The sequence below is a fragment of the Orbicella faveolata genome, unplaced genomic scaffold, assembly GCF_042242905.1.
Source record: "Orbicella faveolata isolate gen_17 unplaced genomic scaffold, um_ofav_v1 contig_3, whole genome shotgun sequence".
Taxonomy (NCBI): Eukaryota; Metazoa; Cnidaria; class Anthozoa; order Scleractinia; family Merulinidae; genus Orbicella; species Orbicella faveolata.
The window spans coordinates 12,460,001-12,465,567 of record NW_028301558.1 but is presented as its reverse complement, the minus strand read 5'-3'; the positions used below and the strand labels follow the sequence as shown (position 1 = coordinate 12,465,567).

Below are 5,567 nucleotides of genomic sequence, written 5' to 3'. Positions count from 1 at the left end.
TATTGCGTATCAGTTTTATGATCTTTTCCTTCGACTTTTGAGTCTCTGCCCTTCCCCTCCGGGTGGTTTGCCAGTTTTGTTTTTGTTTTTGTTGTTTTTTTTATGAAAAAATTTTTCAAATGTCCCAGGGTGGCACATTACAAATCCTCATGGTGGAGCTTTGGGAAGACTGCAAATGCGCGACTGAAGGCCACGAAACAGGGTCAATTTTGTGATAAGTGAATAAAGATGGTGGATTTTTTTTTAAGCTTGGTAATGAAATGTGAAAAGTGAACTGATCAACATGACACGAACGTGGGACAAAGAATTTCTTCGTTCCACGCCTGGGTCATGTTGATCAGTTCACTTTTTACAGGGTCAATTTCTTTTCTGAAATGATCGATGATGTATGGAAGCAATAATTGTTCAAGTCAATAGCCGATTGTTAATATAGCTGCATCGAAAGCGGGAGGTTGTTGTGATTTGTGATCGGAATCAGGCAACCTCGTCCCATGGCTTTTTCTCTTACATGGGGGCGCGGCTAATCTCTAACCTAGATTTCCCACGGCCAGGCGTCAAGATCGGAAAAGGCCATTAGAACGAGGTTGATTATCAAGAGGGGCTGGGGGGGGGGGGTTCACGATTTGATCATGATGGTCTCTCGATCGCCTTACACTTTCAAGGGTTAATTAGCCAAGTCCGGGACATGGGTCCAAACTTGGAGGCAAAAGTTTAGAAAATGAAACGGCAAAATAATCTTACGCATGTGACGGGGAAAGCGAAAATGTTGCGATGCTGTAGAAAACAAATTCTCTCTTTACTGGATTGTAGTGTACGATCCCATGCCAGCCCAGAGGATGCTGATTTGTTGTTGCTGTTAAGTTTTCACAGATGTGACCTAAGAATAGCAAATATTCTGCTCTTGAATCATCTGAAACATGCGAGATTTCCCGTGATCATGACATAGGAATATTTTTGAGTTACTTTTTTTATAAAAAAAATACCTCTTATTCGGCGCGTCGGGTATGTTATGGACGGGTCAATGGATGAGTGAGTGAGTGAGTGAGTGAGTGAGTGAGTGAGTGAGTGAGTGAGTGAGTGAGTGAGTGAGTGAGTGAGTGAGTGAGTGAGTGAGTGAGTGAGTGAGAGTGAGTGAGTGAGTGAGTGAGTGAGTGTGAGTGAGTGAGTCAGTGAGTGAGTCAGTGAGTGAGTCAGTGAGTGAGTCAGTGAGTGAGTCAGTGAGTGAGTCAGTGAGTCAGTGAGTCAGTGAGTCAGTGAGTCAGTGAGTCAGTGAGTCAGTGAGTCAGTGAGTCAGTGAGTCAGTGAGTCAGTGAGTCAGTGAGTCAGTGAGTCAGTGAGTCAGTGAGTCAGTGAGTCAGTGAGTCAGTGAGTCAGTGAGTATAGTATATCTTTATTGCGCCTTACTCCCCAAAGGGAGGTATTGGTCTGTTTACAATAAAGGTTTAACATTAACTAGTACAATAAGAAATAACATTCACTTGATTCTTTTATAATTCAAATAAAATTAAATAAAAATTATAATGCTCATTTCGTTTGTAAGTTGAGAATCTCTTTTCTTTTTTTAAACATTAAGTTGATATATTTACCTATTATTTTTGATGTAACTCTATTGTCAGCTCTAAGTAAGTACTTAGTTCTCTCGTTATCGCTCAGATTTGCGTAAAGTGCATCTTTGTTTGAAATGTGAGAATGGAGCTCAACTCTTATGGTAGCGTACCCCTGGCAATACATCAAGAAATGCTGTTCGTGTTCTACGCAGTTTTCTTTGCATACTAAGCATGTTCTTTCCTCTACTGGGATTGATGCTCCTTTATTTTCATATTTTCCAGTTTGTATTCGTAATGCGTGACATCCTAACCTAAGCCTTGTCAGGCTAATTCTGTGTGCTGAATTTGTAACCGTTTTCAGGTAATTTTCAAATTGATAACTCTTTTTAACTTCCTTGTGCGTAAATTTTTCCCTTGAACTGTTCTTAGTCTCAAGCCAGTTTTGTGAATACTGATTTCTAAGATTTTTGTTTATTTTTAATCGACCGTTCTTGATGTGTTGCCGTGTTACTGGTTCTGTTGATTCTGTTACTTGATACCCCCTAGTGATCTGTTCATTAATTGTAACATCAAAGAAATGTGTAGAAGTTGTTGCATATTGAAATGCTTCACGTAACAAAACGTTGCTACAAGAATGCTTCAATCTTTGCCGATAGCTAAAGATTGAGGCTTTTATATCAATGCTTAAAGGGTACCTCCCAAGCTCTGCCCTGCAGGCAATATTTTCTGTATACCATGGGATGTTTAGTGTTTGTTTACAGAACTTAATGTGACTTGTTCAATTGTGCTTTTATCAAAATGCATTCTGTATGACAATAGGTCTGGTCCCCAAATTTCACATGCATAAAGTAACACGGGTTTAACAAGGGCATCGAAAAGTTTGTTCTTAATCGCAATAGTTGCTGAATGTGAGTTAGAAAAGGATCTTTTTATTATCGAGAGAACTTTTGTGGCTTTTTTGCTGAGAATTTCTCTTGCATAGGTGTAACGACCGGATGAAGTCATTTCTACACCTAAATATGTTTGTTTATCGACAATTTGTAAAGTTTCATTATTGTATTTGAAATTTGTATTGTTTTTGTTTTGCCCATTACCACTAAATATGATGCGTCATCATCTGGCAGGAAATCGCGACAATCATTTTCAATAAAGTCATTTAAAGTTCCAGTCCTAGCATTTAAATCACCAAGCAAAATGATTTTACCTTGTTTGGAATACTTGTGTATTTCTTGTTCTAAAACGCTTAGGACGTCCTCACCCGCTTTTCGCTGAGACTGAAGTGGGGGTAAATAAACCGCCGCGAGATAAATGTCTGAATTTATACCAAAAAGCTGTGGTTTACATCGGGGAAACAGGGAGATCTATGCAGGAGAGGATCAAAGAACACGACAGGGATATACGACTCGCCCGTACCCAGACCTCCGCCGTTTCCGAACACACCCACGAGACCGGCCACTATCCTATCTGGAATGAGGTCAAGTTTATTGATCGAGATCCTCACTGGTACACACGTAGGGTCAAGGAAGCTATTCACATAAGACTTCACCCTAATAACATCAACAGGGATAGTGGAATTGAAATTCCTGAAGCATGGATACCCACGATCAAGAAACACAACAACAGGAGAACGGTACAACAGCGGACCACTGAGGGAACGGCTACTCGCCGGAACAATGGAACAATAGGAGGATCGAAATGCACCAATCACAGCCGACCTTTGTGATATAAATGATACCGTGCAATCAGTCGACCTTATCGCCTGAAGAAGACTAGCAGTAAGCAGTCGAAACGTCGCGATCTACATCTCAAGTGACTACATCGTGAGACAAACGATAATACACTTTATTAGATTTAATTGATTTGATATTTAATTTTGTATTTGAAATGGTTTGATTGGTTGGTTTTAGCCTGGTTTTGAGTCCTTGAACATTCCATGAAATTATATTAAAAACATTATTTTGATTTAACCATGAAGAGTTCATTTGAAAGAAAGAAAATATATATATGTATTTATACGATCAACAAAACCCGGAAAAAATAAATGTAAGCTTTGATAATACGTACTAATAAGGAAATATAGTACTTACCGATTATCGGGGAAATATAAAACTAAATATGTCTAACAAAAGTGTCTCAGTGTCATGATAAGGCTTACAGCTGCTTAACGTTTGCCAAGGCTTGTCAGCAGTAAGTTGATTAACTGTTGCGCTGGACCTGCGTTCCTCCACTGTGAATTTCGTCCTTTTCTGCGGTTCTGTTGGTTCCACAGGAATGGCTTTTCCTGAAAACGGCGCTGTTTTGAGTGGTCTGAAGTGGCGTCGAATGAGTGTCCATTTTCTCTTGCCCATTTCTTCATAGAAGCAGCCAGACGTCCAAGGCCTTGTTTGTTGTAATGGTTCCGTCTCGTGTGAAGAAACCGGGGTCTTTCGCGTCTACATCGAGGAATGCTGTATCCATCGACTTTATGTATTCATTAAATTCAGTTATTCTCGGACTGGGCGCATGGTGGTTGGGAGGAATTTCACAGAAGCATATTAGCATATCATATAAGCATATTGAGTGAGTGAGTGAGTGAGTGAGTGAGTGAGTGAGTGAGTGAGTGAGTGAGTGAGTGAGAAATTGTTAATTAATAATTGGAAAACCCAAACAATGAATATTTAAAAGTCCTGTAAACCTAAAGCCACTTTATTCAGCCTGCTTAGCAGTCGTTCGCGTTAAAGAGGGTTTTTTTTTGTTTGCACGAGAGGTCCTGCATAAGGATGTATAGTAATCTATAGTGCTATATAGGGTTGTATAGAGGTGTTTGGGAATGTATAGGGCTGTATACGTGTTTTAGAGATGTATAGTGTTGTATAGGAATGTATAGTGCTGTATAGGGATGTATAGTACTGTATAGGGGTGTATAGTACTGTAAAGGAATGTATAGTGCTTTATAGGGGTGTATAGTGCCGTAGAGGGATGTATAGTGCTGTACAGGGGTGAATAATGCTGTATAGGGGTGTATAGTGCTGTATAGGGGTGTATAGTACTGTACAGGGGTGTATAATGCTGTATAGGGGTGTACAGTGCTGTATAGGGGTGTATAGTGCTATTTAGGGCTGTAGAGTGTTCTACAGGGGTGTATAGTGCTGCATAGGGGTGTATAGTGCTGCAGAAGGGTGTATAGTGCTGTATAGGTATGTGTAGTGCTATATAGGGGTGTATAGTGCTGTATAGAGGTGTATAGTGCTGTATAGGGGTGTATAGTGCTGTATAGGGATGTATAGTACTGTATAGGGGTGTATAGTACTGTAAAGGAATGTAGAGTGCTATGTAGGGGTGTATATTGCCGTATAGGGATGTATAGTGCTGTACAGGGGTGTATAGTACTGTATAGGGGTGTATAATGCTGTATAAGGGTGTATAGTGCTGTTTAAAAGGGTGTATATGGCTGTAGAGGGGTGTATAGTGCTGATACGCTGCGTTTTTTAAGCATGGTACTGGCCATGCGGTTGAATGTTTAAATGTTTAGGTTGGCCTTGTCCAGCCACATTTATTCTTTTGCTTTTCGAGACACCAATCTTGACACTTTGTCTCCTTGCGCCCCGAAACATGTGATGTGGCAACGCGTGTTTCGGGGCGCAAGTGAGTTCAAAGTACGGAACTTGATATAGTGCACGGGTCATTTTGCAATTTATGTGCGTTGGCTGTTGGGCTGGCGTTACATATCTTCGCTACACAGTGCTGACGAGCCCCAAGAAGGGCGAAACAGCTGTCCACTGTTGCGATCCTACTTTATCGGTTCTTGCCATGTTGGTGTCTCGAAACGTTTTTCACGTAGTATCAGCCTTGCAGTTTATTGCTTGTATAGGGGTGTATAGCGATGTATAGCGGTGTATAGTGCTCTATAGGGGTGTATAGTGCCGTATAGGGATGTATAGTGCTGTACAGGGGTGTATAGTGCTGTATAGGGGTGTACATTGCTGTATAGGGGTGTATAGTGCTGTTTAGGGGTGTATAGTGCTGTTTAGGGGTGTATAG

At 40.7% G+C, this 5,567-nt stretch overlaps 1 pseudogene; it reads right to left on the bottom strand.

Moving 5' to 3' along the window:
- Positions 1-1,473: 1,473 nt before the first annotated feature.
- Positions 1,474-2,608, bottom strand: LOC149106404 (uncharacterized; annotated as a pseudogene).
- Between the last annotated feature and the right edge of the window lie 2,959 nt (positions 2,609-5,567).